We start from the raw sequence: 15,443 nt of genomic DNA, 5'->3' as shown, positions 1-15,443 counted from the left end.
CTGGATTTATTGGATTTGTCTTGGGTGGCATGAGTATGGATCCATCTAAAATGGAAGCTTTTGTTTGGTGTTGAGACTGACTTTCATGGCCATTGCCCACTGGTGGTAGTTTTTGCCATTCAATACGGGTGAAACTAATGCAATGCCAGGATTTTCTAGGGGATGAACAAGGTAAGGAGAGATGATGTCTTGTAGTGAATCTGCCGTTGAATTTGTTGAAGCCATGGAATGATTGGTCGTGGTCATTGAATGTAGTAGAGCTCTTCTAAGAAGAGCTCTGATACCATATGAGAATTTGAAAGCTCTTTGAAGAGTAATGAAGTTTATGGACTTCAAACACAAAAGATGAAATGAAAAAGATAAATCTGAACTTTATTGATTATGATATGAATTGTGTACAAAATATGAACTAAAATATTACTTTTATAAGGTAGTACAATAATTAACCAACCAAACTAACTAACTACTAACAAACTAAAATTACACACCAAAAAACACATGTTAAAATAAAGGAAGATGAATTGCTTGGTCAATAAGTTAACCAAGGCTTCTTGGCCCATACTGCTGAACAGTAGTGAGCAATGCTGAGCCAGACTGAGGCTTGGCCTGCTTTAGTCAATCTGTCATGGCCTACTTGGCCAGGAGTACATGCCTTGGCCAACTTGGCTGCTTGGCCAGCCTGCCTTGCTTCAGGAAATCTGTCTTAGCCAGATGCACATGTTATGGCTGCTTGGCCTGATACTTGGTCCTTGCTTGATGCTGCCTTGGCTGCTTGGCCTTGGCCAATATGTTCCTTGGCTAATATTCTTCTCTTCTATTTTTTGTATCATTTATTTGATTGTTTGTGATTAACATTGTGTTATGATCACTTCTTTTGTATCAACTTAATATTCATATGAAGCTCCACTCCAATATGTTCACCAAACACGACGAGAATACTTGGACATGATCGATGTTGACATTATATGTATATATTATTGAAATTAGAGTTAAACATGAGTTGAGAACAGATTTAAATTGAGAGTTAATATTTATATTTTTGAATAATGATGGATTTCATAAAAATATATTAAAAGACATCACTTTATGATGTAAGCATTCATCTCTTTACAAAAGAAGATCCCTAAATAACACGAGATATCTTTCATTTTTAAAACTGTATAGAAGTGTTCTCATTTTTTTATCATCATCATCAAACGCATATAGTTAAGTTCATCAAGTAAGCAACCTCAAAATCAAAGGATGATTCAAACTCATCTCATCCTATATTCAACATTTAGAAGTTTTTGCACCAGCTAATTTAGAAGTTTTCTCTTTATCCAAACATTTCACCATTTAGAAGTTTTTGCACCAGCTAATTTAGGGTGTCAGTTATGTATCACTTTAGGGTTAATCTAGGAGTTGGATTTTGGAGAGAAATGAAGAGAAAATGAAGACTTGAGAGCTATGAAATACACTTGTGAGATGACTCTCAAGTCTTCTATTTCTCTTTTTTCCCTTCCAAAATCAAACTCTCAAACAAATCCTAAGTATCGTCATAAATGTTTCAGCTAAACGTTGGTACCAATTAAAAAATATATCTTAAATTGAATACTTAAAATAAGGTGTGTAACATGTGGGGTGAAGTATTTGTGTCATAAGTATTGGTGATAGTGCTCTTCCTTCACACCATTTTCTTAATTGTAACTGCTATATAATAAACAATCGTCTTTATTTGGTTATACATCCTAATTTGATACCTAATAAGAAATTATAAATTTATATATGAGTGATCAGAATATTGTCATATTACTATAGATATAAAGATGAAGTAAATAGATATATGTTTATAAATAACCCAAAAAGTTGAAATTTTATTTTTAGGTCGTATTCAAATGACTAACTTATTTTTAAGCAATTAAAATTGGACTAGTGAAGAGAGATTTAAGTACTTTGCATTACATTATGTATTCAAACTAAAATCTAAAAATAGAATATGCATCTGAATACATATTTTTCTTAAATAAGAAAGTGGAATTCATAAAGTCAAAAAATTATACTTTATGGCCAAACTAAGTGAGGGTGAGTGCTTAGCTACTTGGAAGTTGGGACTAATAGAGATAAATCAAATATATTAATGTGTTAATATGCGACAAATTTAAAAATAAACAACTAAGTCGTTGTAGTATAGTGGTAAGTATTCCCGCCTGTCACGCGGGTGACCCGGGTTCGATCCCCGGCAACGGCGATATCTTTTTTATTTCCACCAACATTACGTTTTATTCTTCTGTTGGGAATTATTTTCTGTGGGCCATAATCTTTTTCTGGAAACGAATAGTGGGCTGATCTGGTACGAGTAAAAAGCATCAACCGAACTCACCATGTCCGATAAATGAAAATGGGCCCTTATGAGGTATGTATAATGTCAGAAAATGATTTCATGAAATATAAAGAAGATAAGAAACTTTATAAATTTAACTAATGTTTTAGGATTTAATTATATCTTTACATACCCTTACAGTTTTCCGTTTCTAAATGTATAAATAATTAAGTAGTTATATATTTTTAATAGGCTAATTTTCTAGCAAACTTCTTTCAATACCAAAATGATGACATACATGTCTCCACAAATTTTAGTCAAATTTTAAATGTAAATAAAATATTCTCAACATTTTCACTAAAATAATTTTGAGCTACGGTTTTCATATTTTATATCTTGAATACCAATAGGAATCATTTCTGAAATATAATTGTAGAGTTCAATATCTCACCATTTGATTTGGATTAAAAGTTTAAGTTTTTGGATCAATCTCGATTGATAGAAAATAAATATTATTAATAATGTTAGAAATATTAAATACAAATTTGAAATGGAAAACTAAAGAACAATTTCAAAAAAATTGTTACATAAAACACAAAAAGATAAAATCCAGTGACACATTGGGAAAAGTAAGTTATTAAACATTGAAAAGTAAGTTATTAAACATTGAGGAAGGTGAAATTATAAAATAAATATTTCTCCTATGTAGTTTTCTTTTCATTTTTATTTATTTATTAATATTTATTTTTTAGTCATATCCTTTTTTATAATTCCAATTTTCCTTAATGTATCCTTCAAATATATATTAAAAGATATTATTTTAGGGAAATAGTATCAGTTTCTCACAGTATTTAACAATTTCTTAAAAATTATGAACATAACTTTAAAACATTAAAAAATAATTGAAATTAAAAAATAATTATTTTTTATTTAAATAATTAAAGGCTAATATTTGAGTGTAAGAGTTAGAGACATATTGAAATATTAACTATGTGTGGTTATTGTGAATGCTTTAATATTAATTTTGTGTGTAATAATACCGTAAATTAACTATATTTTCACTTTAAATACTTGGATGATTATTGATAAACGTAATGAAATAATTCCTTACTCAACAAGGTCATGGCATTAGTTCCTTAGTGAAAAATGTGAAAAAATATTCTTAATAATACCAAAAATTTAATGAAATAGAGTTAGGTAGAACAAAAAAAAAGGTTTTATATGACAAAATTTATTAATTTGCATGTATGAGAAAATAAATTTTACGACCCTAAAAAATGCTTTTATATGACTTATATGAAAATTGAACCCAAATCATGTTTTTAAGCACTTTTAAGTATTTTAGAGTCCAAAACAATTATTATTCCTATACATATGTGGTTAAAATAATTTTATACTTTTTAAAAGAAAATTGTTTGGATTTTTTCTATCGAAAATAACATTTTTTAAATAACCCAAAATGAATAAAATTATTAAAATTTGAATCTTGAGTAATAATTAATACTAAATTTCGAATTTTAGTTATTAAGGGTCATAATAATGAAAATTGAGATTTTTGAATAAGGGTTAAATGCAAATTTGATTGTCTCATAATCGTGGAAATCAAATTTGAATAAAACATATCAGATTTATTTCCATTAACATCCTCTAATTAATTAATGGGAGATATTCTTCTAATTAAGCACATGTGTAAATTCTAGTCTATAAATAGAGTTCATTATTCACAAAAAAAAGGGGAGAGGGGACACTTATGAAAAAATCTAAAAAATGTCCATACCATTTTTTCTTTTCTAACGGATCCAAAATCCCTCTAACCATCATCTTCCATACACAAAATCTCTCATCCACAACAACCTCAAAATTTCTCATCCACACAACCTCAAAATTTCTCGTCCATATCAACCTCAAAATCTCATATACACAATAATCAAAAATTTCATTCTTCAATCATTTTCTTCCTTCTCTAGACATTATCTTTCACACATAATCATCCAATAAAAAGTCAAGAGATCCACAATCTCAAAAATCTCTCATATACAACGAATCCATATCATCTACAACAACATCAAAATCTTTCATTCACAACAACATCAGAATCTTCTATACACAATAACAAAAAAAAAGCATTCAACAACGATCCATTCAAACGCTCAACATCCAAAAGTACCCACATCATTCACGATAATCCAAAAATCTTCCACACAACGCACAAAAGAGGACACCAACAAAAAACCATAAAAATACAGAATCTCCAACACTTCTAAAGCTTCTTTGTTTTCTCTCGTGCTCAAATAGTTTTGATTGCAAACCTGATTTGGAATCTGGTTTCAACATAGCAGACATTTTGCCAACATAAATTGTTGAAATCCAAGTTCACATCGACCCTTGGAGTCAATATAGGTACACAATTTCACCTTTTTCAATTTTGCTCTTATCTATTTACGTCTTTCCATTAATAATTATCATAACAATAATTTTAATGCATTCACAATAAAAATAAATAAAATATGCGATTGGATTATTTATTAATTTATTTGGAAATTCCATTTTTCTTATAATTACATAAAAATTAAAATCGTTTAATAGAAGACTATGTGAAATATGTTAATCCTAATTTTATGGTATGTTACGGTGTTGGATGTAAGGGCTACACTTCACTTTCTTCAAATTAATAGGATTAATTATATTTCTATTTTCAAAAAAATATTTTTTAAATAAAAAAGAAAAACTGGGAATTTGCTAGTCAATTTTTATTATGAGATGCGGTATCGGACTTAAGGTCAATGCTTCACTCATATCTTTTTTTCAAGAATAATTTAAACGTTATTTATTTTAAGAAATAAAATCAACCTAACAAACAAATTTTTGTACCCGAAAAACTATATAGTCTTGATTCTCATAAAGGGGATACGTAGGACTAAGATCACTCTTGTCAGAATAACACTATTGTAAAAATATAATAATAACACAATTAATAATTCATGCAATATAGTAGGGTACCGTTCGAACGGACAATAGAGATGTTAATACCTTCCTTAATGTGTAATCGACTCTTGAACCTGAATATCAAAGTCCAAGGCCCAATGCGATTGTGCCAAAAGACTTTTCTACATTTCTGATTAAAAAAAATGTAGTGACAACTCTAATGAGGTCGTGCAGCCGAAAATTGCAGCGTGACAGCTGACGACACTGCTGGGGATTTTTTTAAGAGAGTCAGACCCATAAAAGTTAAATGCATGGATTTTTATTTTTATTTTCACTTTTAATTTATTTTATTTTATTGTTATCCTTTACAACATTATCATATTAGTATAAGTATATGCTCTATACCTGAGCATTAGATTAGAAGGCACATCCGCCTTGTCGGTGAGGACTTTGGGCTTCACTTATATTGACATGATGAACCACCCAGGTTGTTACCAAATATCATAGGTCTTACCGGTGTGGACTACAGGCCCCACTTGTAATCCCTTAAGGTATTTGGGTTTCTTCTCTTTGTGATTGGATACAATCTGGGCACCTTATAAGCAGCCCCTATGAGATATTTCGTATAAAGACCTTATATCCCCACCTTAGAGTTAGGGTCTTAGATATCCCACAAAAGCTATTAAGTATACCATATCTATGATACTGAACGCATACATGTATATATACATACATGTATCCAAAAATATATTATTCGGACATTCATTCATTTGTGCATTTATTCAAGAATAAAAAAATCTTCATTAATTGAATCATGCATTTATTCATTACATTCAAAAATAAAATCTTCATTGATTGGCTTATGCATTCATTTATTGTATTCAAAAATAAAAAATTTCATTAATTGACTCATGCATTTATTCATTACTTTTAAGAATAAAATTTTAATTGATTGGCTTATGCACTCATTCATTGCATTCAAAAATAAAAAATCTCATTGATTCGCTTATGCATTCATTCATGCATTCAAAAGGAGAAATATTTCATTCATTCATACACTTTTAAAAAATAAATACATGATTCATACACTCACCTATTCATTTATTCATATATTAGTAAAAAACATTATTCAAACATTCTACTTCATACATTACTATAACATTTCATATCTTACCATATTGTATTCATTGTCACAAACTTTCTCATATAAAAAACATTTCATACATGCATTCAAAGTTAGACATATCATAAATTGCATTTTTAGTGGTTTCATGCATCCGATAAAAAAAATAAAAGTACATGCATTCATACACCTTATACATTATAAAAAAATTTGCATCCTCACACTATTCATACATCTCAACATATGCATAGTCATACACGTTCCTTGCATTTCATGCATCATTTCGAGTTATATGTTGCATATCGATCCATGTAACAAGATAAAAAAATGTTCACCTCATGCAAATCATGCATCACTAAAAATCATTTTCTACATGTATTTCATGATCTCATTGTGAAGGATACTCATAAGTTTGAGTTGGTTTTTAAGAATACAATTGTTAGACTCGACTGAAAGCAATCAATATTGAAATAAAAGCTATTCAAGAAGATAGAGAACTCCTAGTTTGTGATCAAGACCACATAAGCTACATTTGCCACACTAGATAATGCATTACCTCCAACTCCAACTAAAGTTGGAGACCTATTAAATTCTTATTTGAGGACTCACTCAAGGCCAAGTCCATCTCACACTTACCCGTGTTTCCTTTTTCATGAATAAAGAATTACTTTCAAATGCATGTTTTTTAACGAGCATGTACTAATGCATTGATCATGCAAATTTCACCGTATCATACCTCATCCTATACTACATTCCACCAGTCATATTTACCAAAAAAAAACCACCACAAAATAAACCCAAATACAATTAACTCATGCATTACTATGAGATATTCGATTCAAAAATAAAATGGAGGATGATGCAAATATAAAAAAAATGATGTACATATTTAGCCATATTTTTTTAATGACACAAGGCTTCTTTGTAATTCTCAAACATTAAGAACACATCCCTAGTCACCCCATTTGAGCCAAGACATCATGAAAGAAGATAATTTTTTTAATAACCCTCAATATGTTAATAACCTAGGGAGGGTAGTTTTTCAATTGTTTTCCTTGACATTCAATTATTAAAAGAAAAAATATTCTTTCACGCCAATCATATAACAGAAGGATAAAAGAATAGAATAAATGTTCCTTGCTTAAAGGGCCAAAATAGAGAAAAAAATAAAAACAAAATAAAACAAAAAAGTCTGTTGAGAATACTCAATTAATATCTCACGCAAAAGTCAGGGCAAAGTACAATGCAATAACCACAAAATGTACCCTTCACGAAAAAATTATCACCTTAATCTTAGGTCTTCCTTATCTAGAAAAGTTTCTTAATAGTTTAATGTCATGTTAGGAAACGATTGAAAAATAGGATAAATAAGAAAGGTGAAAGGTGGAAGGTGGGTATGAGAAACACATCTTTTTGAGCTTTATATCATTTTCCCGAAAACCCTTAGCCTAACCATGGTACAAGCTTAAAAGACCTTGTCGATGATTTTTTTGCCTAAGATGCGCATCATGACAAAAAAATCATTCACTCCAAAACTCATAAATTTTGATAAAAATATCTCATCTTTAATATATAGGGTTAAAAGTCATCTTATCAATATTATCTTTACCTCATCATCACTCATGGATTAAATCCCAAATTAAATCATATCATTATCACCACCACATCTACTGAAGCCAAATCCAAATTAAATTTTATCATCACTACCATGTCCACTCATAGCCCAAACACTTGCAAAGTTTGTATGATCATTGTTTTAGTATTTCTTTTTAAAGAGTTATTCATGAAATAAGGAGTATGAAAAGGAAAAGTGAGAACCTCTCAAACTGGGATAGATTTTGAGATGTTTCATGGCCTAAGGCTTTCCAATCTAAGCCCACCAACACAATTGAAAGGGAAAGATGACCGTTAATATCTCATACTGTGGCAGTTTTTGATTCGATCCTATTGTCTGATGGAATATTATAAGAGACCCAAAATTGTTGCAGTTGTTTGGATGATCTCATATGCTATTGAAAATTTATAAGTAATTCAAAACTGGGGCAATGGTAAAGTGGCATCCTATGGCTCTATAAGTCGATTCCATCACATGAATCCATAATCTTTCAACCAAGAAGATGAAGGATCTCAAATTATCATCTTCAAGAATAAATTCAACAACGAGTCATACAAGTCTTTTTCTCCCTATCAAGTCAAATCACCACATTCAAGGGTGTTCACAAAAAAGGAAAAAAAGAGAACAAAAAAACCAAAAAATAAACAAACGAGAAAAAAGAAAAAGAAAAAAAAAGAGGTAGGTTGAAAATCCATATGGACAACCTAGGAAGAGAACGATTCTAAGTCAAAAACCTTCAAATGTGACTTAGGATCATAATAAAATGATAGAGTTCCCGACGGAAGCCTACATAAGGTAGTCTGGGCAAAAATTAGGGAGAGTTAAATGAACACCCTTAAGATGAAGTCTTACTAATACGCATCATTGATCACCCAAATTGTGGCAGTTTATGAATAATAACCACCTGAATGAAGACAAGACGTCAAAATAACCATACTTGGCCCGTTTTTGTTGTTACAAAAATACCAATGCTTTGGAAAAAATCCCAACCATCCTACACTGGGTAGTATGACTAAGTTTAGTCACTATCCTCAAGATTATATGAAGGTAATGTTACGCACCACCTTGAATGATACATTAGAACATAAAAATAAACCATGAATGATACATTAGAACATTTGTGCATGAGTCTTACCTCTCATTCCATTACATTCGAAAAGCACATGATATTCATATCATACATGACATAAATCAAATACTCTCATAGTAGCATCAAACAATGCATATACATGACATGCATACATCAATATTCAAGTCAATGCATATTCTCATTCATCAAACAATGCATATACATGACATAATAACATTAAACAAAACATATATGTAACGTCCCGAAAATTACTCCATATATATATTTATGGAGTAATTTTCGGGACGTTACATATATGCTTTGTTTAACGTTATTATGTCATGTATATGCATTTTTTGATTAATGAGAATATGCATTGACTTGAATATTGATGTATGCATGTCATGTATATGCATTGTGTGATGCTACTATGAGAGTGTTTGATTTATGTCATGTATGATATGAATATCATGTACTTTTCGAATGTAATGGAACGAGAGGTAAGACTCATGCACAAATGTTCTAATGTATCATTCATGGTTTATATTTTTTGGATTACTTATATTTCTACTTTCAAAAAAGATTTTTTAAGTAAAAAACAAAAATCGGGAATTTTCTAATCAAGTTTTAATATGAGATGCGATATCGGACGTAAGGGCTATACTTCACTCGTATCTTCTTTTTTTCAAGTTTAATTTAAACGTTACTTCTTTTAAGAAATAAAATCAACCTCACAAATAAACGTTTTCTACCCAAAGAACTACAAAGTCTTGATTCCCATAAAGGGGATACGTAGGGCCATGATCACTCTTGTCAAACATAATAATAAATTAATGTTTTTTTTAAAGTATAATAATAACACAATTAATAATCCATGTAATATAGTATGGTACCATTCAAACGGACAACTGTGACGCTAATACATTCCCTAGTGTGTAATCGACTCCTAAAACCTGGATATCAAATCCAATGCCCAATGTGATTTTGGCAAAAGATTTTTCTACATTTTTTATTAAAAAAATGTAGTGGCGACTCTAATGAGGTCTTGCAGCCGAAAATCGGGGTGCGACATCAGGCCTTTGCGACCCGTTCATCTGACGGTCGAATTGGGTGGTAAATCCCAAATGGCCACACGATCCGATGGTGCAAAAAAAGTAACACTCGGAACCTCTCACCCCTTCACTGAATCCCTCACCCCCACTCTCCAAATGTGTATTGATTCAGTCACACGCATGTTCACTTGGTCAACCACACGTCCAAGCCTAAGCCCAAACACACAAAAAAAAACTTCATTTAAAAAGAAGGTTGGATCCTAGTCCGACACGACAACGGCAAAGGTGGTGGTTGTTGAGTACCAAATTGTTAAGGAAATTCATATACTTTTAGGGCACTTAGTGCGCATTTGTGCTATAACTGTGTAAGATTCCTGATAACTTAGTAATCTTGTTCTGTGTAGGAAATTTTATGTGTTTATGTTGTTTCAGGATAAGATTTAAGAAAAAAGAGAAAAAATATAAGATTGGTACTTCTACGCATTGTAAGCCTCGCCCAAGCCACAAATAGGAGACAAATCACCAGAAATCATTGTTGTCCCTCGCCTAAGCGAGGGACTGTCGCCTAAGTGACAATTGGAGCTAAAAAGGTCCTGATGTCCTACCTGATCCTCACTTACGCGAAGGATCCTCGCCCAAGCGAGAGATACTCGCCCAAGTGAGGGATGTCTCACCCTAGCGAGGTACTCAAGTCTGGAAGCCTCTTATTTACTCGCCCATGCGAGAATATCTATCTTGGGTGAGGGTTTGGAAGTTAGAACTGATATTGGCAGTTTCGAAAGTCATAAATGGATCCCATTCACTTCGCTTTATTCCTTGCATAATTTCATGATTTGAGTGTTGTAATAGCGAGAATGAGTGATTAGATCTTGCTGTGAGATTCGAAATGTAATCTTCTAACCTTTGTACTCATGGATTCGATTCCATTGTAATTTTTATTTGATTTTGGGAAGTTCATCCCATTCTTAATGCGTGAATTTACTTTGCTACTAATTTCTTGTTCTTGGGTTCAAGTTTAATTGGGAAGTTAACTTGACACCGAACCTAGATCATCTTCCTCCATACATCATTACTCTAAGAATGGAGAATGGTGCATGAATTGCTTTTACATAGAACTTAATGCTAGTTAATCGGTCAAATATCCAAGGAATTGGTATTTGAGTGATTATCTAAGGATTTTATACTCAGGGAATTGATGTGAATTATTTGAATGATATGTGCATATGAATCAATAACTTCACAATTCACTTGGAATTGAATCCATGAATGTCATTGGGAAACAACGATGCATTTCGATCCCAATTTATTTTACTTGTTTTTCGTTCAATTTATGATTTTTCTCAACTAAACACAAAATTTTATCAAAACATCATTGTAAATATATACTAAATTAATTCTTGTAGGAATTAGTGTAAATCTAGTTTGCTCCCTGAGGACAATATCCTGGTATTTTACCGAATTTTATTACTTGGACGATACGGTGCACTTGTCGTTCCATAAATATCTAACAAGTTTTTTGCGCTGTTGTCAGGGAGCAATGAGCGATTTACATTAGTTCTTTATAGAGTTTATTGAGTTTTGTACATAGTTATTCTTTAACTCTTTGTAGTATAATGTTAACCATTTTGCTAACCTTTGTTGTAGTCTTCTTATTTATGCTTTTGCAAGGTAAAACTAAAGAAGAGCAACTACAATATAATCTAGAGATTGAGAAGTCTTCTCAAAGTAACTGGAAGAAAGCAAAAGAGAAGAGACAACATGGTCCTCAAGAAGCACAATGTAGCTCTAAATCGGCTACAGTTCCTACAGTTTCAGAATCTCAGTCCGAGAAGTTGGAAATTGTCAATAATGTTGTTGATAATAACCCAAGGCTTAATCCTCCAAGGAGAACTTTAGGAGACTATGTTATGTATCAAGGTCCTCGACACTACTCTAGCATTATGGTTCCATACACCGCCAAGGCAGTGGAAATCAAGCCTGCATATCTGAATCTAGTCAGTGCTCATTAGTTCACAGAGAAGGATTATGAAGATCTGTATTCTCATTTGGACAATTTCTATGAGCTGGTGGCCACTATGGGTTAATCTGACATAGAGAGAAAAACTACATACTTGACGCTCTTTCCATTTTCCCTCCTTGATGAAGCTAGGGAGTCTCTAAAATCACATCCAACCCAAAGCTTAACCAATTGGAGTGATTTGGAAACAAAGTTCTTGACAAGATTTTTCCCTCCAGCGAGGTATGTGCGTGCAAAGTTTGAAATTTCAACATTCAGACAAGGTTTTGACAAAGCTTTTTATGAGGCATGGGAACGTTTCCAGATGTTGCTGAGGAAATTTCTGAATCATGGATTTGAAGATGTTGATCAACTAAACATCTTTTTTAATGGATTGAAGCCAGAGACTAAGATGATATTGGATGTCAAAGATGGTGGCATCATGATGACAATGGATATTAAGCAAGCCACCAGAATTATAACTGCATTATCTTCTATAGATCAGCAAGATCAACATAATAGAAGGATGGTACAAAAGAGAGGGGTGTTGGATTTGAGTACTTCATATGTCATTCTAGCTCAGAACAAATTCTGTCACAGTAGATTGAGGCACTTACAAAGCAAATGCCCAAGTTGCCTCAACAGTTGAATATGGTGCAGACTCCTTATGTTCATCAACAGGTGCTACACTGTGAGTTTTGTGGGAGTGATCATGTTACTGTTCATTGCTCAATCCCAACAACACACAAACAGAAAAGGTTCAATATGTTAACAATCAACCTCATCAGACTAATTTCCCTAACAACCCTTCGTTCAACAATCAATTTTCACATGGTTAGAGGGGAAACCATAATTAGAATCAAAATTTTGGGTGGAGGCAAGATGGAGGACCATCAAACAGGAAACCACCATATCAACCATTTTATTAGTAAGGTCCACATCCACCATTACATGAGAGGCATGAAAAGTTGGAAGAAATATGGAGAAGTTTATGCAAGTCTGCATCTCAAACCAGAAAAATATTGATGTTTCTATCAGAAATTTGGAGACTCGGGTGGGTCAGTTGGCTAAGCAAATGGCAGAACATAACTCAGATCGACGACAATTCTCAGCCAACACTCAAACTAATCCAAAAGAACACTATAAATCTATCACTACTAGAAGTGGTAAGGTCATTCATAAGGGTATTGGTGAGAACTTGACTGTTATGGAAGAGGTTTTGAGAAATACTGAAGCTGGAAGATTAGAGAAGATAATCAGAGAGACACAGAAGGGTGAAGTGGTACAAGATGAGGAAGGGGTTGTCACTAATGAGGATTATATAAGGGAGAATAGTGATAAGAGGAAGGGTGACCTACCTTAGTTGAAGGATCTCCCTTATCCAAAGAGACCTTCCAAGAATGACAATGAGCGACAATATGTTAGGTTCTGGGATTTATTCAGGAACCTCCAGATCAAAATTCCATCCATGGATGCGATGAAACAAATGCATGTGTATGCTAAATTCATGAAGGACTTGTTGACAAAGAAAAGAAAGTTTTCAAAAGAGACAATGACCTTTGAAGCTAGGTGTATTGCTATCACTCAGAAGTCTTTGCCTCATAAGACTAAAGATCATGGCAGCTTCATTATTCCGGTCGCTATTGTTGAATTTTCTATAGGAAAGGCACTGCTTGATCTGGATGTTAGCATTAATTTGGCGCCCCCTTTCTATGCTGAAAATAATTAGGGATTTGGAGATCAAGCCTACTAGGATGACTTTGCAACTTACTGGTAGATTTGCCAAGTATCCTTATGGAGTTGCAGAGGATGTTTTGGTGAAGGTAGATGAGTTGGTCTTTCTTGTGGATTTTACCATTATGGATATTGAAGAGGATAAGGAGGTTCCTCTTATTTTAGGTAGACCTTTCATGAAGTCTGCCTGGGTTATTATTGATGTTGATGATGGAAAGTTGAAGGTAAGAGTTGAAGACCAAGAGGTGAATTTTAATATTTTTGAGGCTATGCAGCATCTGAGGGATAATCAACACTGCTTTCGGATGGATGTCATTGAGGATTTGTTCATGCTTGATGACATTCATTTGAGTAGGAGTAGTCCTTTGGAGAAGGTTTTGAGGGGAAACCTAGAGGGAAACAATATGGAGGAGGATAAGATGATCAAGACATGTTTGGCAGAGTTAGATGCAACCCGCAAGGTTGTATCTAATCAGAATCAATTTGAAGAGTTGGGGAAAGAGAAGGCAACTAAAGCTCCAAAGGTGGAGTTGAAAGTACTTCCTTCACATTTTAAGTATGTATTTTTAGAAGGAGGGCAGAAACTAGTAATCATCAGTAGTGCCCTTACATGTGATGAAGAACAACTGTTAATTGGGGTGTTGAGGAAGAATGTAGGGGCAATAGGGTGGACACTGGCTAATTTGCATGGAATCAGTCCATATTATTGCATGCATAAGATCCATATGGAAGAGGATTATAAACCGATGGCGCAACCTCAGAGGCGTCTTAATCCCACTATGAAGGAAGTGGTGAAGAAGGAAGTGATGAAACTATTAGATACTGGGATGATTTATCCCATATCTGATAGTAAATGGGTTATTTTTGTTCAAGTGGTCCCAGAGAAGGGAGGTATGACTATTGTCAGGAATGACAAGGATGAACTCAACCCGACCAGAACAGTCACTAGTTGGAGAATGTGTATTGATTACCGAAAACTGAACCGGGTCACTCGCAAAGATCACTTTCCTCTGCCATTCATGGACCAAATGATAGGAAGATTGGTTGGACAATAATTCTACTGTTTCCTGGATGGCTATTCTGGTTATAATAAGATCATTGTGGATCCCCAAGACTAGGAAAAAAATAGCTTTCACTTGTTCTTTTGGTGTCTTCGCATACAGGAAGATGCTATTTGGACTGTGCAATGCAGCGACAAAATTTTGAAGTTGCATGTTAGCTATTTTTTCTGATCTTGTGGAGTAGTGCATTGAGGTCTTTATGGATGACATCTCGGTCTTCGAGTCGTCATTTGAGAGCTGCTTGGAAAATCTGGACATCGTTCTGCAATGATGTGTTGAGACAAACCTAGTACTGGACTGGGAAAAGTGCCACTTCAGGGTGATTAAGGGAGTGGTCTTGGGACACAAGATCTCTTCCAGGGGCATCGAAGTTGACAAGGCAAAGATTAAGGTCATCAAGGACCTTCCACCACCACTTAATGTTAAGGGAATTCGGAGTTTCCTTCGGCATGCAGGTTTCTATAGAAGGTTTATTAAAGACTTTTCTAAAATAGAAAAGCCACTCAACAATCTTTTAAACAAAGATACTATTTTTCAATTTCATATTGAGTGTGCCAAATCTTTTGAAA

The 15,443-nt window shown here is 33.1% G+C and overlaps 1 non-coding gene across 1 annotated transcript; it reads left to right on the top strand.

The window, feature by feature from the left end:
- Positions 2,156–2,227, top strand: TRNAD-GUC. The gene has a single exon. It is a non-coding gene; the product is annotated as a tRNA-Asp (tRNA).

Source organism: Lupinus angustifolius, chromosome LG03, assembly GCF_001865875.1.
Source record: "Lupinus angustifolius cultivar Tanjil chromosome LG03, LupAngTanjil_v1.0, whole genome shotgun sequence".
NCBI classification, from domain to species: domain Eukaryota; kingdom Viridiplantae; phylum Streptophyta; class Magnoliopsida; order Fabales; family Fabaceae; genus Lupinus; species Lupinus angustifolius.
Note: the sequence above shows the minus strand (reverse complement) of the source record. Positions and strands in the feature narration are given on the sequence as shown.